A 25,692-nucleotide genomic window follows, 5' to 3' on the forward strand; every position below is an offset into this window, starting at 1 on the left:
ATGTAGGTTTGCCTTTCCTTAATCTATTTTCTAAGATAAGTCGTAGGGTCAGTATTGTCTCACGTGTTCCAACTGATCTTCCCCGAGGTCGGCTTCTACCAGTTTTTCCATTCGTCTGTAAAGAATTCGTGTTAGTATTTTACAGCCGTGGCTTGTTAAACTGATGGTTTGGTAATTTTCACATCTGTCAACACCTGCTTTCTTTGCGATTGGAATTATTATATTCTTCTTGAAGTCTGAGGGTATTTCGCCTGTGGGTCAGGGATTTTCTCTGCCTCGTGATGACTGGGTGTTGTGTGATGTCCTTAGGTTAGTTAGGTTTAAGTAGTTCTAAGTTCTAGGGGACTGATGACCATAGATGTTAAGTCCCATAGTGCTCAGAGCCATTTGAACCATTTCGCCTGTCTCTTAAATCTTGCTCACTAGATGGTAGAGATTTGTCAGGCTGGCTCTCGCAAAGCTATGAGGAGTTCTAATGGAAAGTTGTCTACTCCCGGAGCCTTGTTTCGACTATGTATTTCAGTGCTTTGTCATACTCTTCGCGCAGTGTCATATCTCCCATTTGATCTTCATCTACATCCTCTTCCATTTTCAAAATATTGTCCTCAAGAACATCGCCCTTGTATAGACCCTCTATATACTCCTTCCCTTTCTGCTGTCCCTTCGCTCGACGCTCTTAAGGTATACATTCTCGACCCTGTGTTTACTGGGACTTTTTTGCTTGTAGCATCGTGTACTTTCCACTGATTGCGTTTACACCACTAATTATAATACACCCTGTATTAGAACGTGTGTTGGTCTATCTATTCACACGGTAGCTAGCCTCATGGAAACTGGCCTATTTTTTGGTCTTGTTTCTTTTGACAGAAAGGTAAATGTATTTTACAACGCACATACCAGCACCTTTCACAGTACGAGGGCTGTTCAATAACTAATGAAATACCTTTTTATCCCTTAAAAGAAAATTGATTTTATTCAGGATTCCAATACACCATATTATTTCCCACTTTTTTGGCTACAAGACCCTGTTTTTCAGCATAATCTCCATTTAGTGAGACGGCCTAGCGCCACCTTACTGGAAGGGCCAGTATGCCAGTATGGTGCCACTCTACTGGTCGACGTCGGACATAACGTTTTGCTGCGTCAATAACCTCCTCGTCAACAGCGTACTGCTTCCAGTGGAGTGCATCCTGCATTGGGCCAAACAGATGGAAATCGGAAGGTGTGAGATGCGAATTGTCCAATGAAGTTTTGTGACCGCCTCCAATAAGGTTTTGTGACCGCCTCTCGGCGGCGAAAACTTCTGTCAGGCACTGCATTGTCTAGGAGGAGGAGAAGTTTGTTTCCATTTCTGTGGCGACGAAGACGCTGAAGTCGATGATTCGGTTCCCTGAGCTTTTAACAATACACTTCAGAGTAGATTGTTGCACCAGCAGGAGGACATCAAACAGAATAACCCCTTCAGAGTCCCATAAGAACGTCACAACGACTTTAGCAGTTGAGGGTGCGGCTTTGTACCCGGCTTTGTACTTGTTTTTCAGAGGAGAGGTGGTATGGTGCCGCTCCTGTTCAAAATGGCTCTGAGCACTATGGGACTTAACTTCTGAGGTTATCAGTCCCCTAGAACTTAGAACTACTTAAACCTAACTAACCTAAGGACATCACACACATCCATGCCCGAGGCAGGATTCGAACCTGCGACCGTAGCGGTCGCGCGGCTCCAGACTGTAGCGCCTAGAACCGTTCGGCCACCACGGCCGGCACCGCTACTATCCGATTCGAATTGATGAGCTCATGTTTCATCGCCTGTAACAAAAAACTGCCACGATCGGCCCCGTAACGCGCAATCAATTCCACTGAGATGGCACTCCGTTCCTCTTTATGGTCTTCCGTTAGGTGGCGGAGAAAACCGCCGACAGCCTCGAATAAGAGTGTTCACACGTTTCAAAACGGCAGGTGTCACCGCGGTGTGCGGCCCGCCGTCACGCGGGAGATCTGAAAGGTCTGCGCGACCTTGTTGCGATGATGACAGCAGCATCGCCCAGCGACTCACCTTTCTTCATTACCAGGTCCCTGTAGACTTTCCTCAAGTGCCTTTGCATTTCTACGATGCTCTGGTTTTGCTCCAAAACAAACTCAGTGTCACTTCTCTGCTTAGAACGCACCTGCGTTGCAGACGCCAATTTGAAGGCTACGTGCAGCACCGCCACCTATCGATATTTCATGAAACTATAGAGGCTGAAGTGGAAATAGTCCACGTCTTTCCGAAACAAGTTCCGCATGTTTTCAGTCGAAATTGGCCGAGAAAACCGTTGTGTTACATTACTTACAGAAGTCCCCTCGTACATTTATGCAATCATGTAAGACAACCGCGAAGAGCTTCCTGAGATGCGACGTGGAGTAATAGTCTCATAATTCTTTGATTCACCATCGCTTATTGCTTAGTAATTTTCAAGTGATAACTTTAACTGACTGCAAGCAGATTTTCCCTGCACGAGCTACGTCTATTATCCCCTTCAGTCCCGACGTACATGTATGTGCACATCAGGTCTTTGTAGGGTTATCCTGCCAAGTGTCGTTTTCCCGTATTGAGACCTGATGTGCACGACTGTGCACATCATGCGGTTTCTGTTTTTGCCACTATGTTACGCGCAAGTCAGTTTTGGAGGGTTTTCTCGTATCTTAAGGATGGCATCATCTGCGATACGCAAGAAAGGTAAATCCAGTTTCAGTATTCGTTTTTTAACTGTGATGCTAATTTATCGTGCCTTATTCCAAAAAAGACATCAAGGAAGTGATATGTGCATGCAATTAAAACGATAGTTTCGTAGTTTTACAAACATGACTGTTGAATTTGAAGTACACATTTGTGTACATCAGGTCTTAGCTCACAGAATGTAGTGGTACTAATACTAAGACTGATCTCACTGCGAAATCGTAATTTAAAATGTAATCTAAATTAAAATCTGAAAGTTTAGCTACTAATATGGTAGAGTAGGAGCAAAGTCGTTGTGGGTGTTACGGGTAACATGCTGGACATGTAACCTATAGGTCCTAGGTACTAATCTCAGTAAAAGCTCTAAAATTTATAATTTTGTTATTAGGTTCATTTTCATTTCTTTATTCAATTACTTCAACAGTTACCTTCACTTTGTTTAATTTTCGCTTCTCATCTCTGACAGACGATGAAATTAGGAAACTACATGAGACGAGTGACTTGACTACCTTGTCAGATGAAGACGAGGATTTGTTGATGAACTTCCAACTCCTCCTGAACGTATTGGTGTGCCACTATTAATTCATGGATTATGTACAAAAGGTGTTGTCAAAAAGAACGGATACCAAAACAAAAGTGGATGTCTCTCAGAATACGCTTGGCCCACGACTTGGTGAAGTCTTCAAAAACTGTAGACTCACTGGAACTGTCGAAAGAAATTTCTCCGAGTGTTACACAGGAGAATGTCAGCAGATCTGATGAAGATGAGGAGCATAAAACCACACAAAACGAAGATGAATTGTGCCAAAGCCAACTAGAGAAAGCAAATGTGAGAGGGTTGGCCACCTTACTGAATATATTGAGAGTATTTTTGCCTCAAGGTGTCGGCTACCAGGGTGCCAGTCACGTTCTCGCATAATGTGTGAAAAGTGCAAAGTTTATTTGTGCGTATTAAAAAACAATTGTTTTGCTAAATTCCATAAACATAAACATAAACATAAGGTGTTCATAAAATGTAATGTGTACTTAAAAATGAGAAGTAATGTGAATATTTTTCATTGAAAATAAAAATATGAAAATACTACGAGATCGGCATTTTTTTCTCTGTTAACACCCAATGTACACATATGTGTACATTCAATTATTCAAACATTATTTAAAATAAAATTTAAAAATTAGTTTTTTGTGCTACTTTGAGATCAACTACACCAAAAAAGTGACTGAAATATTTTTCCATTCTTTGTTTATCTTCGGGACTGAAGAGATTAAGCAAAGTTCCTTACAAGTCTGGTCTCTGTGCAGACAACGTGTATACATAACATTCAATCGGTACTAGTCAGAAATGCTTTACAAAATCCCTGTTGCGCTTGCGAAGTTCCTATCACGTCAGTAAACAATTTTTCGAATCAAACTGCGTTTAAAAAAAGTCTATATTTGAAAATTTTGTAAAACAGTAACATTCAAGTTCTTCAAAACTACTTTGAACTTTCAGTTAAAGTTTCACGAGACATGGTAGGCTTTCGATCTGATTGCTCAAATTATGGAAACAGCTCTCCAAGTAAAAAGAATTCTAAAATATTTTCCGCAAGCAGAACTACACAGGTTTTAAGAATTAAAAACTTAGTCATGAAACGGTGGGGAGCCTGCTTTAAGAACTGTCGTCAAAAGTGTAAATCATTTTCAAGTACGTAATTTTCAGCGTAAATCACCAAAAATGCAGTTACTTAAACTGGAACTTGCTTGACGTCATACACAAAGTCATTAGACAGGTTTCTGTTACAGTCGCTAAGATGCTCTGTCTTACGGATCCAGAAGCATTTCTGTTCAATAAAGTAATATCTCCTAATGTCAGGAGCATTTTACGTGAGTGAAGTCACACCGTATTGGAAGTATCATTAAAGCAAGAGTTTGATGCATGTGACGGAATGCAGATACGGATGAATGATCACGAAGACTGTTTTAAATTGCATCGAGTATATTTAGATCTTCTGATAGCGATTTCTTTTTAAGTTAGTGGATGGTTATACAATTACAGGGGCTTTGCTGTGGGATTTCCAAAGTATATCTTAGAGACAGATGCCAATGTTGCGAACTTATTTGTAACCTCGTATTAGCTATTACAGCAGCATCCTGTACTTTTTGCGGAGCGAATGACCTTGCTGAAGAAACCCGATGACGTTACTTTTCTTGGTTCAACATTTGTGATAATATGCGTTAAGGAAGTATCCAAACTTTAAATGAGATCGATTAAATGAAAGAAATCGGCCAGTATATCTATTTCTATATGCGTGTATTGCAAATCGCTATGAAGTCCATTACACAGGATACGACCCACAATATCAATTAATAAGGCTCCATGCTCTTTCATTAATGTATGGAGCGCAGGAAGAATTATTGTTTAAATGCCTCTGTGCGCGCTCTAATTAATCTCATCTCATTGTCACGAATCCTACGCAAGCGATATGTAACGGGGTAATGTAGATCTTCTCAGGATACTTGGCGTCGATCTTCAAGGGTCTACCATTAAATTTTTTTCGACATTCCTATTAACATTCTCCAACGAATCAATCAAACCTTTGATCATTCGTGCTTCCCTTCTGTGTATGAACTACGTTCAATATCCCCTGTTACTCGTATTTAATGCAGGACCCGCTTACCTTAGCAATATTCAAGAATGGGAAGCATGAGTGATTTGTAAGCAATTTCCTTTGTAGGCCGACTGTACTTCCCATGTACCAATATGCCGATATCTGCCACCTGCCCTACTGATGACTGGCCCTATTGGATTGTTCCTTATAGTATCTTACAAAGTGCTACACACAGATACTTGGATACGTTAACAGGATCCAGTAGTGTCTGGTTTATACTGTTGTCATATGATGCTACATTCTTTCGTTTTGTAAAGTGCGCAAGTTAATATTTTCGAACATAAAGCAACCTGCCTATTTTTGCATCACATTGAAACCTTATCTTGATATGACTGAATATTTGTTAAGCTGTGTTCAGATAATAATCTGTTACAGATAAATGTATTGTTTACGAAAAGTCTGTGGTTACTGTTAGCATTGACTGCAGGTCATTAATATATAACATGAACAGCAAGGTTTCCGATACACTTACATGGGGCTCACATGAAATTACATCACACATATGTCGATGACTCTCCTTCCAAGATAACGAGTTGAATCTCTCAGTTAACTTTCCATTGACTATGAATGCAGAGGTCAATCACGACTAACGTTTAATACGACATATTGGGGCAGAATAAGAGAAAAACCATTTAGATGACTGTTTTACTGTGTTAAATAACCGATTTCGATAGTTTTCTTAGCTTACAATCAGTTTCATTAATTAGGAATTACTAACTAATGGGCTTCCATGAATCTTTGCCAAATGTTGGCCTTCGCTGAGCAATAATTCCTAATTAATAGATCTGAGAATAACCTAATTAAGAGTCAAACCGGTTATCCAGTAACATGCAAATGGTGCCTCGATGTTGATAGTCTTTCCGTACATCGGAAGAGAGCATATGCCCGTGAATATTTTCTTCACTTATATATTTGTCTATCATACCTCTGATACACTGCTTTACAACTTTATGTCGTATTTACTGAAACGGATTTTGTGAAATCATGTGTGGGAAATTTCCTTAATAATTAGAAGTCACGTCTTGCCAATAGATTGGTTATCAAGTGTACGTTTACTCTCCACAGTATTAAATCAAGTTAATGTGAAACCTTTCTCACTCTAATTAATGTAAAGTAGCATTCTTGTCAATATATTTAAGAGAAACTTTGGTAGATTCACTGGTGTTATATCGAACATTGTGTATATCTTCTGTGAGACCCTAACAGAATGACATGAAGTGAAGATTCCAGTAGATGTACTCTCAGAAAATACCCTTCGCGTCCCTTTGAGGCAGCTTAAGTTAATTACGGAAGTGGCCTCTCTTAATGTAAACGAAACGAGCAACAGCTGGTACGACGGTAGCATGATGTATGTGTAACTCTGTAGATAACCAGGAAGATAGACATGGCACCATTTTAGACTTCATATGTCAATAACAGATCTATCATCTCCAGGACACCGCACATAAAAGCTAGTGTAATTCTGCTCGTCCGCGAATGGGTAATAATAAGGACTTAAATTAATAAAATTTATCATCGGTTGATTGTAATGGGAATACAGGAAAATTTAACTGCTGACGAAGTCCCTTATCTGTTAACTAAAAAGTATTACTGTGAAAACAGGCAGATATTCCCGATGATATTCTCATGAAACACAGGCTTCTAACAATAGAAAAGGTACTTATCTCTCTCGATTTTTGTATTTATTTCGCAAGGAGACTTTTTCAGGTGTCAGTTTCTTTTCTTCCGTGTTTCCGTATCGCTGGAAGTAACATCACACGCAGAAAGTATAATACAAAAGTTCGGAGACTCTCTAATCTTCGGATCCACGTCACCGCACTGGACGGCTGTAGGTCGCACGACTAACGCACTGCGAACACGCGAACTGTGCCTCAACTCAATGAGGAAATACTGCTGGTCGTGAAATGAAGGCGTGAGACGTGGATCCTGAAATTCCTTATTTTCGCTGAACACGTACAGACATAAATCAGATGTAAAAGGGGACGTATTTCAGGATTTGCTGAAGACAAAACGAGGCTGTAAGAAATGACCGGGATAAGAGCAAGCTAGTAACATACGTTCATATTACACGGTGATGTGAGATTACGTTCTTCCGGTCCCTCTTTTCTACTGAGTTCGCCCAGTTCTCTGAACAGCAGTCTAATTCAGCTCACAGCATTGAGAACGTTTGAAAGAAAAATTCGTTTCCCTACGCAGTAATAGTACAAATGAATCAGCGACGTGTCTCCAGAGCACTGCAGATGACAATGCCATCCTTGCTTCCATCAGTTGTTATCAAAGGAACGCTGTACGTGGTCACACTAGCAATTTGAGAAAATATGCAGTTCTGTTATTGCTATGAGGCAGCAACGAACTGTAATCTCAGTCAGAGAGGAAAACTAATTCTGTGCTTATATAATGTAGTGGGCCATCGTCAGTCACTTCCGTCTGGTTGCGATGTACCATCACACATATCCCGACGTCAGTGTGTATTCCTACTTCACAGTCTAACACCTGTGAATTGCACACCAGTGAGCGCTAGCCTTATGAGATTTAGTAAAACCTCTTCAGTTTACAGTTTTGTTTATTCCCAGGTTTTCTCTTAATTTGTTAGTGGATCCAGATATTCCCAACGGGTCTCGAAATACGTGGTACGAACAAAATCTCCCTCTGACACAGCTGACTAATTCAAGTAACTTTTCTATGTCCTGCCGGCCGCTGTGGCCGAGACGTTCTAGGCGCTTCACTCTGGAACCGCGCGACTGCTACTGTCGCAGGTTCGAATCCTGCCTCGGTCATGGATGTGTGTGATGTCGTTAGGTCCATAGGTTAGTTAGGTTTAACTGGTTCCACGTTCTAGGGGACTGATTACCTCTGATGTTAAGTCCCATAGTGCTTTTTTTTCCCAGGCCTGCTACCAGGGAAGATCTGCTGCATTAGGTATTACGGAATCGCTCTGATGTTCTTTTTCTAAAGGTAGTCATTAGCGAAAACATATGAAATACGCTATGTATGTTTCCAAAAGGAGAACGACTCCTAGTAAAATGGAAGACGCCAAGACACGTAGAACATGTGTTCCGATGGAAAAGGCAGCCTGACCTAAAAATGGACGACCCGGATAGAACGCACATTATCCTCACTGCTTTCGATATACATGCAGAAACTTTATTACTAAGAATTCCTTAAGTTTTTCATTAAGACTGCTAAAATGGTACATAATTACAAATACAGAACATATTAAACTGTTCCTAAATGTTTATCTTTTACGACTCAAAATGCTGAAACAACCTAAGAAAAGGGACACAATTAGTAGGACATAGTTATAATTTTTTTTAAGAATAATTTATAAACTTTAAGCTATGTGAGTTTAATTATATGTACAAAAGTTAGTGAAAAACGTTTGAAGACAAGGTATCGCGTATTAATTGCAAGCACACATGACCTTAACAGAACACATAATTTAGGAAATATCGAATGAAATTTGATTACATTCTTTGCGTACTTTTATTTTATGTTTAATCTATGGAATGGTTACCAATTTAGTTTTCGACAAATGTCAGTAGCTATACATTTGTTCTAATTTACTTAGACTACGGATTCTGGCATAAGGGAGCCTATTGTTTCTTAACATCATTTCAGTTTTCGCTCGTTGTAGGTTAGGAATGACTATTTTATTGTAAATGTGTTTCAGATGAAGGCAACGAATATAGCTGTGATTGGAAAAAAAAGTTTAAAATTTGCCAATAACTCTCTCGCTTGCGTCCAAAATTCAGATAAATTCTTCACACACCTTGTCGGAATAGAAAGTAGACTACATTTTCATTATTTTAAAACAGTGTGAACAGAATCTTTTGTTTGGGGACATCAAGGTTACTTCAGAAATAAAGTAGTTTCTATTGAACATTGGATAATGGGGCATACGGTACGAGTATGGAAATACGTTGTTTTCGGTTACATCGTCGCATAGTGTTAGCACATTAGTATATACGAATATTTTATCATAGATTTTTTTAAAAACTAAGCTAAACTTCGTCCAAACATTCTTTGGAAGGCCCAACGACCGACCGCCTTGTTATCCTCAGCCCACAGGCGTCACTGAATATAGATATGGAGGGACATGTGGTCGGCACACCGCTCTCCCGGTCGTACGTCAGTTTACGAGACCGGAAACGCTACGTCTCTATCAAGTAGCTCCTCAGTTTGCCTCATAAGGGCTGAGTGCAACCCGTCTGCCAACAGACTGCGACAGCGCTTAACTTCGGTGATCTAACGGGAACCGGTATTACCACTGCGGCAAGGCCGTCGGCAAATTTTTTTCTTCTCTATTGTTAATTACTGTGGAACGCTGTGCTTCAAGGAGTTCATTGCCTACCGTTATATCTTATTAAACTATCTGCAACATAAAAAAGTTGAAATTGTATAGGTTTTACACATAGACAAGGCTACGCTGTCTAACTAGTTTCTTACTACACCTGTACTGAATTACCATTCTTTTAACTTCTGCTTCATGAATGCAACTTGATTTATATTTTTAATATTGTTTTGGTGGGACTTTATAGCGAAAGAAAAGTCAGCCATCATATCTGTACTGAACAGAACGTTGCAGTGTGAAATTGTGTTCCGTACTGATACGATAACTGATTTTCTTATTTTTCCTTTTTTTCCTGCGTACTGTCGCTTTCAAAGAAAGACAACAACCGAGTGAAAAATCTGTTCCATTTAACACATTCCTGTTTAAAATAATAAAAATCTATAGACAACGTCGTGAGTTCCTGGTAATTGCACCTTAAACAAAATAGCTTCATAGTTTACACTTATTTGGTCTCTCTAACAATAGGACTAGTGCTACGTAAAGTTTCTGTTGTCACCACATCGGCGAAGCCGTACATCAATTGCAAGGAAATTTATTTACGCGCTATAACTACGTAAATAAGAGTTAAGAGGTTGATTATAGCTATCAACGAATACTTAATCAGTGTGTTGAAAGGGCAAACAGGGAAGTGAAAGGAAGTTACGGAGGAAGGGGGCCAAATAGAGGAAAACAAGTCGGAAAGACTCTTTTACCTTGGAACTCTTTTCAGATTTTCGCCTCTAGCCAGCCCTATAATACAAGTTCAATGTACACTGACTAGCCATAACCCTATTACCAACTATCTGCTTTCAGTATAAACCCGTCCAGGCAACAGCACCCTACCTGGCGAGGAATGGTTGCTAGGCAGACACACTCACAGTCCATATATTATCAGTAAGCGCGTTGTCCCGGTGTAGACAAGGGAAAGCGCGTGAGGTATCTGGTTTGATTGGATTTGACACAGTGCAGATTGTGACGGGCCGGAGGAATTGGAAACTGCACGACACGTCGGGTGTTCCAGGAGTGCTGTGGTGAGTGTCTTCAACACGTGGCGAAATCAATGTGAAACCACGGCCAGACGTCGTGGGGTTGGGTGTCCACCCATCGTACCGATGTCGGACGTCGTATGCTGGGCAGACTGGTGAAACAGGACAGGTGACAAACTGTGGCTGAACTAACATCAGACTTTAATGATGGACAGAGTATGAGTGTGTCTGAACAAAAGATGCACCGAAAACTCCTAAGGATGGGCCTCCACAGCCGACGACCCAGGCATATGCCAATGTTGGCACCACGACGTCGGCAAATACGACTGGAATGGGCACGCGACTATCGGAGACGTTGGTGTAGTGGCAGAGCTTTGCATGGTTTTATGAATCTCTATACCTTCCTCACCATCTCACCATGCCGATGGGGGGGGGGGGGGGGGGGGGGGGCGGTATGTCGTCTTTCAGGGGAACAGCTCCATGAAACTTGTGCTGCGGGACGGAGACAAGATAACGGTGACTCCATTACGCTCTGGGGAACATAAACGTGGGCGTCCACGAGACGAGTAGAGGTCGTGCAAGGCACCATGCCCTAGGAGTATCATACACTGGCTGTAGACTACGTTCACCCCTTCATGACTATCATGTTTTCCAACGGCAGTGGCACTTTTTAACGAGATAATGCGGCGTGGCACAAGGCCAGGAGTGTGATCAAGTGGTTTGAGGAACAAAGAGGTGAGCTCCAATTGATGTATTGCCCCACTCCCCCCCCCCCCCCCCCCCCGCAACTTGCCAGATCTGAACCGGATCGAATACATCTGGAATGTGATTGAACGTGGCGTCATAGCCCCCCCTTCCCGGAATTTACGAGAATGACGTGACTTGTTTGTGTAGATGTGGTGCCAGTTCCGTCCAGCGAGCTACCAAGGCCTTACTGCTTCCATGCAACGAAGCGTCGTCGCTGTTACCCGTGCAAAAGATAGATATATCAGCTATTAGATAGGTGGTCATAATAATCTGTACGAGCAATGTATTTTGTTGTTCCATTTTTTAATAACAGCATTTGCTTCTGTCTGTTGATTCTTTTCCTGACATTAGAGAAATTATTCTGGGAAAGTAAGGTTACTCCAAACGTGAAAATATGTTGCAAGGTACGACACGGTCATGTACCTAGGCACTGAAAGATAAAAGCGTTGCAAATGAGAAAATCTTAACAATACCGCTTTTAATAGTCTATAAGTTATATTACTACTCTACTACAGATAAATAATCAGTAAGTTAAGTGAAGTGAAGTAGAAGTACTATCGAAAACTCATTACAATATAAATAAATTCTGAAATAAAAACAATTGGAAACCAACATAAATGTCTATTTCTAGGCAAGTAAAGTTGTTGAGACATTAACTCATTTATTTTGAAAATATCACGTGTTCCACAGCAGGCCTTCCATTTCAAGGTACAACATGGTGCATGTGCGACGAAATATAAATTGTGTGTCCACACGTTATGTAACGAGTCTAATAGCATACAGAAGTTCACTCGAAATAAAATTATGTGACCTGAATGTTAAGAATATTTCCAAAATAGCTTTAATATATCGTACAGCGCTAAAAATAAATACAAATTCTGCGCGTCTGAAGACAACGAAAATAACAGCAAATACCGGAAATTGTTTATGGCGGTCTCTAGTGCTGATTCCTTTGTGTGATTCTAAACTTGATCACTAGGCAACAATAGCGATTACGGAATAGCACGTGCTCATAGGTACAGTATCTTCGGGGCACAACATACTCTATACCATTCTGAGGTGAAACCGCCGTATTTCGGCTGTATACCTTTCGGCCGTCTTATGTGAGCCAATTATGACTACCTGTCGAGTCACCTGGATGATGACCGAAAGGAATGAGAGCGAAATACCAGGTGAGGAAATAGGTTTTCTGTGGTTCCCAAACCGAAATATACTGGACAATACATTTCGCCGCCATATTTTGAACATGCACATCAAGTACCACCGTTGACTGAAAGATAGCGTAGATCCATGGTAAGGCTATACACAGCTGTACAAAACTAGAAACAGTCGGCAGTGTGGAAGTTAGGGCATGAGGTAGAAGCGGAAGTGATACTGTGAGGGTGGGTCATGAGTCGTAATTGGGTAGCTCAGCCACCGGCATGGCAGCTCAGCGTGTTCGGTCAGAAGTCGGGCTGACCTTTGTAACAAAAAATAAATAAAATAAAATAAAACTGCATAAATTATTGAACGATGAACTTGAAGGGCTGTCCTGTGACGACCGACGGACCAAATGCAAGGACGAACAAAAACGAAAAGAAGAGAAGTCGCTAAAGCACTAGCCCACGAAATGCAAATGTCCCGCGTTCAAGTATCGGTCCAGCATACAGTTTTAATCTGACAGAAAGTTTCACGTCAGCGCACACTCCGCCGCAGAGTGAAAATCTCATTCTGTAAGTAGTCCACAGTCTGATAAGAGTTCAAGCAGTGAGTAATCATAACAGGAAAACTATAGTCTCTCAAGAGAGCGACTGAGTCGGTTATCCCACTATTGCGTATGAAAAGAAAACTACAACTCCTCGATACACCAGAAAACAGTCCATTATGACTTCAGGGATGACGGAGATGAAGAGATCTTCAAAATACTGCTAATGACGACAGTGGTGCCCGTTCTTGTTTTCGTAGTATCTCTTACTCCATTACCCCAAGTGCTCTTAGATCCTACCAGACACTTAGAATTTCCCAACGCCCAACCTCGACTTGCATGTTTCTTTTTTACAAATCGCAGTGTTATAGTATCTCACATTTGTACCCATATAATGGTTGCACTTGTGGAAAGAAATTTAACATGGTCAGAATTAAACACGTTATCTGTTTTGAAAACCGCTGTCAATCACAATTGTCTTCATCGTATTTAGGCCCCACCATTTCTCGTATCACTGTCATCTCTTTTACATTTGATGTCAGAAGTGGGATCATAAACAATAACATTGGTGTCAGGGATCCTAAACATTTACAGTTGGTGTCAGAAGTGCCACTATACTCTACAATACATTAAGCAGTAGTTGTGCAGTCTCTTCGTTTTACAAGATGGACTAATACTGTTGCGGCTGCCCCATAAGAAGAGCTCTTTGTACTGCCATTATTAGTATTTTTATTATTTTTAGTAGTAGTAGTAGTATTTTGGTTGCAATTGGGCCCACAGTCATGATATATTTTTTGCTTGATGTTAATTTACGTCACTACCTATTGTTATTAGGATTAAACCACCCCGTTATTTTATATTTACCAGTTATACGTAGTCTCGGCAGTGTACTCATTTTCAGATGTAACAAGATTTCGTATGTAGGACATCCGCAACGGAGAGGCAAGATTAATTAATTTAATTGATAGAGTTCCACTTAATTTGTAGTAATGATTCATTCAAACAGTGACCGGTTTCTGAATGTTAAAATCCTATCTGCAGGCGTATAAAGAAATGCGTGGAGAAACTAGCAGACCACTTCTGGTTTTTCCAGATATGTTGTATTATATTTCTTCCTGCCTCTCCTTTGTATGTTACAGTTTCATACACCTGAAGAGGGTATTTTAACTTCAAGTATCCCGTTCTGGTTTGAATAAACCATTAGTATAACTGAAGCGGATCTCTCTAAATGAATTAATCTTAGGTGTAAACTAAAAACCGTAAAATGCACGTACGACGGTTGCAGTCTGTGTCACATAATTTTAAAAGCAGTACTCCCTTACATTTGTGATTATGTTGTGTAATTGATGCGGTTCGATCATTCCCGTAATTCTAAAGGCCAATCAGCGACACTTCTTTTCTAAAATAGCCAGCTGTAGAGAAGCACGCTGGTTGCAACTCCTGCATATGCGTTTAACGGGATATACTCTACACCCTAGAGCGCTCAAGTGATAGTAGTAGCAGCGACATAATAGCCTAGATGACTGGATTTTCTGGTTGTGATTGGCGGACTATGGAAAATCTGAATTTGAGGATAGAAATCTATTTAAATATATTATGGAAGAATCTTAAAAAATATGTGGGGTGATAACAAGCGAGCACACAGGTATGTGGAAAATAGCTGTTAGACGAAAGTACAGGCTACAGGAGATTCGTTACGGAAATAAATGGAAGCTGTCTTTCGAAGAAGCAGTAAACCGAAAAAATTTATATGGGCGGAAAATACTTGTGCTACTGAGCAGATTATAGGAAAAATTTATTGCGTAATATACTTAGAAGTGAAAAGGCTAGCTCAGAATAGAAAAAAATGGATGACATCATCAACCCAGTCGAAATATAAAAATGAGTATTTCATGGTTGAAACCGTTAAAAATCAAAACTTATTTCAAAGTACCTTCTCACGATCTACCGCAGATGCAGATAGAATAACAGAAAAAGTCAGTACGTTTATCAGCACATAGAAACGAGTCCTTCCTTCTACACCTAATTCTCCCTTGTTCTCAGGAATAGCCCCGCTAAATTGCTACGTATCCTCCGAAAGATTTTCCTCTCCGCAACGTTTAATCAAGCCGTACGTTTGGACAGACTCCGGTGGCAGGAACACTGCGCGGCCGCTCCTCTCTGCTATTCTTGAGGGATTTGCGACGCACGCCGATCCGCAGATAACCTGCACTTTAAGTCCCTAAAACAAAAGAGCGCTTTCGCGTGTCCGCCATTAGGGGCGGCGGCGCCGTCCCCCCGGGACGCTGGTTAAGTGCACAGCCCAATTACGCTGCGCTACCTGCAGCTGTTAGCGTCTGGGCGGTCTCAATTACTGGTCCGTGCCCGCTGCTAATTACCGCCTCCACGTGCGGAACGCGCGGCCCGCGAATTCGCCGGTTGAAAGAACAAGTCTGTATCCACAAAATGCGCTACTAAATTTGTTCTTTATGCAGAGAAATGTCTCAGATGTATAAACTGATCTTATAAAAATTTCCAAGGCGTTCTTTACGAAAACGGATTATGTACTACATGAAGAATTACAGAAACCATCCGGAGCTTCTTGAAGTAATTTAAACCACAGTCACCTACAGTTATAGATAAATTAAAATTCATGTATCTAAAGTTATATCTACGCTCCAAAAAGCACCTTACGGTATCAGGCGGAACATACTTGAGGTAGAGCCGTCTTTCCCCATATTCCTGTTTTGCTGACGAATGCTACGACGGCAAAGTTTCGTATGAGAATATCTATAGTTGTGATAATTTCACGAAACTACACTACCGGCCATTAAAATTGCTACACCAAGGCAATGACGTGCTACAGACGCGAAATTTAACTGACAGGAAGAAGATGCTGTGATATGCAAATGATTAGCTTTTCAGAGCATACACATAAAGTTGGCGCCGGTGGCAACACCTACAACGTGCTGACATGAGGAACGTTTCCAACCGATTTCTCATACACAAACAGCAGTTGACCGGCGTTGCCTGGTGAAACGTTGTTGTGATACCTCGTGAAAGGAAGAGAAATGCGTACCATCACGTTTCCGACATTGATAAAAGTCGGATTGTAGCCTATCGCGATTCCGGTTTATCGTATCGCGACATTGCTGCTTGCGTTGGAGCAGATCCAATGTCTGTTAGCAGAATATGGAATCGGTGGGTTTAGGACAGTAATACGGAACGCCGTATTGGATCCCAACGGCCTCGTATCACTAGCAGAGGAGATGACAGGCATCTTATCTGCATGGCTGTAACGTATCGTGCAGCCACGTTTCGATCCCTGAGTCAACAGATGGGGACGTTCGCAAGACAACAACCATCTGCACGAACAGTTCGACGACGTTTTCAGCAGCATGGACTATCAGCTCGGAGACCATGGCTGCGGTTACCCTTGACGCTGCATCACAGACAGGAGCGCTTTGGATGGTGTACTCAACGACGAACCTGGGTGCACGAATGACAAAACGCCATTTTTGCGTATGAATCCAAGTTCTGTTTACAGCATCGTGATGGTCGCGTGTGTGATTAGCGACATCGCAGTGAACGCACATTGGAAGAGTGTATTCGACATCGCCATACTCGCGTATCGCCCGGCGTGATGGTATGGGGTGCCATTGGTTACATGTCTCGGTCACCTCTTGTTCGCATTGACGGCACTTTGAACAGGGGACGTTACATTTCAGATGTGTTACGACCCGTGGCTCTACCCTTCATTCGATCCCTGCGAAACACCACATTTCAGAAGGATAATGCACGACCGCATGTTGCAGGTTCTGTACGGGCCTTTCAGGATGCAGAAAATGTTCGACTGCTGCCCTGGCCAGCACATTCTCCAGATCTCTCACCAATTGAAAATGACTGGTCAATGGTGGTCGAGCAACTGGCTCGTCAAAATACGCCTGTCACTACTCTTGATGAACTGTGGCATCGTGTTGAAGCTGCATTGGCAGATGTATCTGTACACGCCATCCAAGCTCTGTTTGACTCCATGCCCAGGCGTATCAAGGCCGTTATTACGGCCAGAGGTGGTTGTTCTGGGTACTGATTTCTCCGGACCTATGCACCCAAATTGCGTGAAAATATAATCACATGTCAGTTCTAGTATAATATATTTGTCCAATGAATACCCGTTTATCATCTGCATTTCTTCTTGGTGTAGCAATTTTAATGGCCAGTAGTGTATATGGAGGGAAGTAATACGTTCCACCACTCTTGTCGGAAGTAAGCTCTCGAAATTTCTGCAGTACGATGGGCGTTCTATAAGTAATAGAACACTTTTTTTTATCTCCACCAGTTTAGCTTCAAACAATGAGGAATTTGTTGTAGGAAATTATGAAATATTTCCGTTTCAGACCCTATAGTCTCATGGAATTCCAATAAGTAACGGCGGTTTACGCACCCTTCAAAGTAGCATCTCGAATGGAGATGCGTTCCAAGCAGAGAGCTGTCATTTTGTTTCGGCGGAAACCAAAATATTGTATTTATTCACAGGCGCCTTCAGAATATCTACGGAGAGACAGCAGTAAAGAAAACCACGAAGAGTCTTTGGGAGAGGCGTTCGTCATCGTCGCAAAAAGGTCGCGCAAGAACTGTCCGATATCCCTCGTGTCAGTAGTTGGTAACAGCTGTGACTTCTGCAATGTTGGAAAGTGCGGACACTGTCACTGGAGGTAATCGACGAATTAACTGAACGTCTCTCTTGATAGTGCTGACACACCCGTCCGCCAATTGGGGTACTCAAAGGTGTGTGTCGATCGGGTTCCTAGCCGCCTAGCACAAGACCATAAGGAGCAACTAACGACAATCTGCGCCGAATTGCTTGCGCGTTGCGAGGCTGATCGTGAGATTCTTTCGTCAAACGTGGGTTCATCACTTCGAACTGGAAACAAGATGGCAGTCCATGGAGTGGCGCCACATCACCTCCCCTCAGAGGAAACATTTCTAAGCTGCACCCACACCCTGTAAAGTCATGGTGAAGGTCTTCTGGTACTCTGAAAGGGTCATTCTGTTCGATATCCTCCCTCATGGTGCAACGAACAATTTAGAAGCGTATCGTGCTATGAGCATGAAAATGAAAAATTGGCTTCAGCGAGTTCTCGCTACAGGAAATGCAAGTCATCTTCTCCTTCTCCATTACAAAGAATTACAGAGGTCTGCGCACCAGAGAGGAGCTCACAAAATTTCATTGGATTGATCTTCATCATCCACCCTACGGCCCGAATCTCGAACCCTTAGACTCCCATCTCTTTGGCCCAAAGAACGATGCAGTTCGCGTGGAGCAGGACGTGGGTGATGGAGAGGTTATTGATGCAGCAAGACGTTGGCTCTGACTTGGGCCAGTAGTTGGCTACCATGCGGGCATACAAGCTCTACCAATAAAGTGGCGTAAGATCCTCGCAATGAACGGAGATGATGTTGAAAATACGGATTGGTAGCTAGACGAGTGGGTAATAATAGGATGTACTGGAGTCATGAATAAAACCAACCGGCTTTCAGAAGAAAAGTGTTGTATTAATTATTGAAAGACTCTCTTAAACGTACGTTATGTAAAACATCTCTCCTCTAGCGTCACCGAGCTGGATGGTGCAACGGTTAGCACACTGGACTCGTATTCGGGAGGACAGCAGTTGAATTCAGCGTCTGACCAGCCACATTAAGGTTTTCTGAGACTTCTGGAAATCGTTTCAAGCAAATCCCCGTTTGGTTGCTTTGAAATGTCACAGCTTATTTTTTTTCCCCATTCCTGAAAGATACTGAGCGCGCGCTCCGTTTCTAATGACCTCGATGTCGACGGTATGTAAAAACCTAATATTCCTTCCTTTTTGCTACTAATGTCAGCCGGTGAAGCTCTGCTGCCGAATAAGCAGGTCCATTACGAAACCGCGCCACTCTCCTTTGGATCATCCCTACCGCTTATACTAATCTTATTTAGAAGTTGTCTTAGTCATGAAGTGCAGTGCCGTGTCTTTCTAAAGTGTCTTGCAAGTCAGTTTTTTCATGGAGGAGTGCCCTTTTTTAGTGTTTCAACAAGGAATCTCGATCTGGAATCTACCGTTCCTACTATTTATATTAAGTGGTTATTCCACTTTAGGCCATTCCATGTCGTCACTCATAAGTATTTTATGGTAATTTATGTTTCCAGTGATTTGTTGCCTGCCGTGTAACCGAACAGTAGTCGATTTGTTCGCCTATTTACACGCAAAGTGTTACATTTATTCACCCAAACTACTAGCTCTCGCATGAATTGTGTATGCTCTGCAGATCTTCCTGCATTGCAGTGTAGTGTTTTGGAGTTGCTGCATTTCCATAGAGAACAGCATAGTTCACGAATAGCCACAGAGCCTGTAATGTTCTTCATTAGGTCCTCAAGAAAAATTATAAATAATAGCGGCCCTGTAACACACCCTTAAAGTACTCCCGAAATTACCCTTACATTTGTCGGTATTTTTCCGTTTAACCGATCAAGTTGAGCTGCAAGAAAGTTGTCCATTCAGTCACAAATCTGGTACGCGATAAGCTCGCTCTGTTTGTTCGCTACATGAGGGTGGAAGTGGACCGAATGCCTCCTAGAAATCATGGGTCGATCTGTCAAATTGAGAGCTTTTGTCTACTGGAATAATCTGATTCACAAAGACGAAGAAAGGGAGCTGCATTTTGATAGATGGTTGTGTGATCGATTCTGGTTTCTATAGCTCACATTTTCGTTCTAGAAAACGTCATAATGCGTTAGCATCAATATGTTCCTTAATGACATTAGCGCTTGCTGGCCGTAAGCGAAATACCTTTCGTGACGAGAGCCTTCCCCATCCGGGGTTGTTGTCGAAGTGGGCGCTTTTAGAATGACCCTTTGCCGCTTTATTGAGTTGTGTGTCAGTGTCACACCCAACCCATGCACAAGACAGAGGACGGCTAGGACAAGGAGGGATGCCGAAGCACCCTTTTCTGATTCTGATAACGTTCTTATTTAGTCGAAAGCTTCTGAACTGTTCCTAGTGCTTCCACCCTATGTAACCAGAGCAAAACTTTCGATTATGCTACACTCCGGAAAAGTGAGATCACTTTTAATCGTTCTGCAACTAACTGAACTGCTTATAGAAGAGTTGAATCGTCCGGGAGGTGTCTGCAATGTCAAACGTTAAGAACGTCCTCCTGCTGCAAATCGCTCTGCAAACTATTGTTTCTGACAGCAAAGTCTGTCAAAATTAATTACCAAAGAAAAGACATGGTTTCATTCACGCCCTTCTTTGTGACATCATCAAAGTAACAGAAGATTCATACATTTTCAAATAAAAGATCAGTCACAATTCGATTCCACCGTGCGTTAAACAGAGACACGTTAAGGAACGGCCACAAGATCTCATCAAACATCTCTTTCAGCGATAACAAAATATCCCAGTTCTAAATCTGCCTCTTTCAGTTTCAGCAGATGTTTACCAATATTTCTTAACTCAGTGTAGAGCTTTATCTAAATCATCCGAGGAGATCATAGTGTTGGTTACATTTTATGTTATAGGAAAAGATAACTGGACTGAACTTTACGGTCATCATTAGATCCATAAGAATAAAAGAAATATAATTTGAGAATTTGTGAAACATGAGACAACTTTTACGCACAAAAAGTAAAACAAATAAGCCACCTAAGTTACAAGGCAGTGACACGGAGGATACGTAGTTGTTAACTGTATGGATAACCCTACCTGTGACAAATAATGGATGAGCTCTTGGCGCTAGTGACATTGGTAGAAACACTGTTACCGTCCCTTCCACCAGCGCCACTAGCGCCAAGATTGTTAACTTTTACACATTAATTATCACTTTAATTTTTAATCAATTCAGCCAAGGAGATACAATCGAGTTCTTCATATACGTGATGACAAGTTCCCAAAAGGTATTAAATAGAACGAAACATCATTTAACCTCACGAAATTCGCACTCCAATAGGTTGATTCTCAACTATATATATAAAACGTACTGTTCCGACTGACTGACTCACTCACTGACTTATCATAGCCCACTAAGGACAGAAACTCGAAGTTTTGAGAAGGTGTTCATCTCATGTCATCGGTGTCGTTTAAGACAGGATTTTTTTGAAATTGCACCCCTAAGTCAGTGAAACAGAGAATGAAAAGTTTTTTTGAAAATATGTGGCTACTAAGACAATTTGGAGGTAGAACACCGGAAGTTTGTGTTCGATTTCTCAGTCAGAATTTTAAAAAATTATGTTTCTGCATTCAATCATTAATGGGGTGAAAAGATTTTTTGAATATAAATAATTGTTATAGAACTACTAACGCATACTTACAGCTACATCTATGAAATTTGGTACCTGACATATCGCTTGTAAATGAAAATATACGTATTTCAGTCTTCTTTTAGTTTCGTCCTCATAAAGAAGGGACATAGGAATGAAATATTTTATGAAATTAATTCATTATGAAAGCATTTTCAAAGCTAAATCTATGAAAATCTGTAATGTGTTACTCCATTAGAAATAAAAAATATGAGTTTCACAGTTTTTGGAAACTCAGCCCCTAAGGGAGTGATATAGGGGATGACAACTTTCAAGAATATATTTAGCTATATCAGAAATTTTTAAAATGACTCTTAGAAAATTTTTATTTCATTTCTCGGTTATATATATCGAAATATGTGCTAGATTACGAAACTTTCTACGAACAAATCACCGCAAGAACGTGAAAGACATGATTAACGACAACCTTGGATTCCATCTATCAGAATCGCTTTTTGGCCAGAAGTTTATTCGTCAAAGATCATGTTTCTACGGCTTTAATTAGCGTGAAACTTTTATAAGGTGTTGGAACTTCTGACCAACACAAAAATTCGATTAAAGAAAACCGGGAAATATGTGCAGACCATACAGACTACGAGAGCGAAGCAGCGACGATAAGCTAGTCTAACCATAAGATAATAACGAAAAAACTTGTAATTTAATAATATATCTGAAAACACATTTATTGTATTCATACAACAAAATTGTATAATTGGTCACTGAGGATGTTTCGCAAACAAAGAGAAGCGAGAAAGCAAGCCGCCCTCTCCTTCTTTGCCTGTTTGCGTGTATCACGTTTATTTTATATTTCAAAAAGTCTGAATACATTTATCTTTGTTTCCGTTTAATAGCTCTGATGATATCTGTAAAAGTAAAACCGTTTGTCTTTTCTAAATGAAATACGATTTGACCGACAATATGAATTCCATGATTTATTTAAATATGAAGGTCGCTGGTCTCCTCAAAAGGTCAAGGCAACATCATTTCATAAGCTTTACGTGTGACCATTGACTGAAGCTAGTAAATGGCACACCAGGGAGCAAATTCTTCTCAGACTGTTGAAGTTCGTAGATCTCGTTCCCACTCGTCGTGAAAGAAACACATCACCTGTTTCATATTATATATCGTTTTCTAAGTTCCTGAAATTGCAATAGTTACTGAAAAGGTTTCAGCAAATGACGTTTATCACTAAGTCCACATAAAGCCAGATACGTAAGGATAGTAAGTAAACTGTCTTTCCTCGATTATAATGTCATTATTAGTTGAAATATACATTACATATGTCAAACCGCAATTACTAATTCTTGTATGCAGGATTCATTGGAGCTGCTGTGAAATCTGTTGCATATGAGTCAATGAAGGGTGTTGCAAACGAAGCTGTTGAAATAAATGATAGTATAACTAACATAAGAGTAGCTTTTGATGGCACTTGGCAGAAGCGCGGCTACAGGTCTAAGAATTCCGTTGCTACGGTGACCGGTATGGATACTAGAAAGGTAATAGATTTTCATATTTTGATCAATCATTGTTATAAGTGTAACTCAGGGATTGAAGAAGAGCGTACCTGTGACAGTAATTATGAAGGAACAAGTAGAGGTACGGAGGCCTCTGCAGCTATTGAAATTTTTGATCGATCCGTGAACGAAAGGGAAGTGTGTTACACTAAGATCTTATATGATAGAGACTCAAAAGCATATAACAGTGCAGTAGCCACTCAGCCTTATGGTGAGAAGATTATCACAAAACTGGAATGTGTCGGTCATGTCCAGAAGAGGATGGGCACCAGGTTGAGGAAGTTGAAACAAAGTTTGATAGACAAGAAACTTTCTGATGATAAAACCAGAAGAGGCAGGCTGACAGAAAAAATTATTGATGAAGCACAGCACTACATCTACATCTACATTGATACTCCGCAAGCCACCCAACGGTGTGTGGCGGAGGGCACTTTACGTGCCACTGTCATTACCTCCCTTTCCTGTTCCAGTCGCGTATGGTTCGCGGGAAGAACGACTGTCTGAAAGCCTCCGTGCGCGCTCTAATCTCTCTAATTTTTGTGGGATGGCCATTACAAATGATACTGAGGATTTGCTGAAAACTGAGCAGGCAGTATGGGCTACCTTCTTCCATAGACTATCAACTGACGAAAAACCAGTACACCACCTTTGCCATCCTGGACTCGATTCACGGTGCAATTACCGCAATGTCCAGTACTCAAACAGTTTACGCTGCCATAAACATTCCAACCCGGCAGCAGTCATGGATACCATAAAACCTGTTTACAAAGAGACGTGGCAAATGCTGAATTACTGAAAAAGTGTCTGCAAGGTCAGACTCAAAATCCCAATGAGTCGTTCGATAACCTTATATGAACTTGCTTACCAAAAATTGTTTTTGATGGAATGAAGACATTAAAGGGGGAGGGGGGGGGGGGAGGGGAGTTGTCAGTGATGCAGTTGTTGCTTTTAATGATGGCAACAGTGGTAGGGTGATAGTGTTACAGCGTATGGGAATTAATCCTGGAGCAAGCTGCATCAGAGAACTTGAACGGATGGACAAGCTTTGCACTGATAAAGCACCATATGCAGCAGAGTTGGCCACTAAGGAGTCCAGAAAGATGAAAAGAAGAAAGAAACTAGGAAAAAGATCAAGATGATGATATGCAGTATGGTGCAGGTTGTTTCTGAGTGGTAGAAATAAAAAGTTAAGCATGTATTAAGTGAGTTACAGTCTTTAGAAACTTTAGAAGCCGTTCCCGAAAACTTTACATTTTCTGTTGCGTTTTCCCTAAATCTCAGAAAACACTTCGAGTAGAGTATTCAAATTTTCAGGAAGTAACATCATACATATCCTAAGTCTATTGAACTAAAAGAAGAACATAACATTACGTGTAATTAAAATTGTGTAGGATAACGTACAGAAGAGTATACAAAATTTTAAACGTGTATTTGAAAAAAAAATTTCCGAAAGAAATGGCTGAAATACAATTATTGCAGTTCAGTAGACTCAGAGCATACAGTTCAATGTCCTGTAAAAGTTTCATGTCAATGGATGCAGTGGTTACTGAAATACAGGGAAGCCAAGTCTCTAAATTTAACATTGTCGGGATAGGACGTTCCAACTCCCCTTAAGGGGATGCTCCATAGTCACAGACGTTCGTGTCTGCCCTCATAGCTTTACTTAAATATAGGTTGAATCTAGTACGCCACCTCATATACATACGTGGCGACAGTTTCGGCATAATTCACTGGTATCATATTGCCAATTGCACAAAATGCATAGAAAGGTAGTTACTTAATTGCCCCTTGTTGAGTTAGGGAATTTGTTTAGTAAAGATCCGCCGCTTCGACGTTGCGTACTATCACCAGTAGAGTTCATATGAATCTACTCAATTTAGCCTGCATGTTCGAACCTCTTGGTTGCAACAAGGACAGCTGTTTTTGTTATGAACCTGCTATGTACAGTAAGGGTCACCAGCACGTAAGGACGACAATTCATTAATAATTATAACGGAACTATCTTCTTATATGTGGTGTCGTACAGAAGAAAAACACGTGTTTCAATATTAAAGGGAAAGGTCGATGCGACAAAAAGAATAACGGGCACGAAGACCTCCTTGCCGAAGAAACCCTATAGGAAAGCAGGAGGAATCCAATTTCCTTTCTATAAGAATCGCTGGAAAACATTCGTCAAGGAAATCCCCTCAAATGGCCGGCGCCAACATGGGAGCTCTCCTTGTGCGCCAGAATGCGACATAAAAGAGATTCTGCGAGCGGCGCGGCAGTAAAGTTTATTGTGCCTTAAGCAGAGCAACAGCCGCTCTGGATGCCCGCTACATTTACTGCAAAGTCCTTCGTAAGACGTCTTAAGGACGAGGAGAAGGGGACTTTTCATCACACAAATTGCGTCGGAACTCTGGTGGGGCAAAAGAAAAAGGGCGTATGTAGAAGACGTCATAAAATAGCGCTGACGTTCTAAGGGAAAGGTGATCAGAAAGTGGTAATAAGGTAACAAATGAGTAACTACGCTCCGTTAAGGTTTCGGCAGCGAAACATCGTAAAGTATTCGTCGCTGGAGGCTGAAAATGGCATTATCTATCCATTTCACACCAAAAATGCTTTTCCTTTAAGGCTATCAGTCTTGGTACTGGGTTTTGTCCTCCATGTCTTCCCATAGCACCACGGAGCTTCTGCATTGAGACAACATAATTGGTAAAGACCGAACCATTATAGGATCGCTTTGTTGTCAGTCTGCCTTTCTGACGATTAAA

This window comes from Schistocerca piceifrons, chromosome 2 (assembly GCF_021461385.2).
Source record: "Schistocerca piceifrons isolate TAMUIC-IGC-003096 chromosome 2, iqSchPice1.1, whole genome shotgun sequence".
NCBI classification, from domain to species: Eukaryota; Metazoa; Arthropoda; class Insecta; order Orthoptera; family Acrididae; genus Schistocerca; species Schistocerca piceifrons.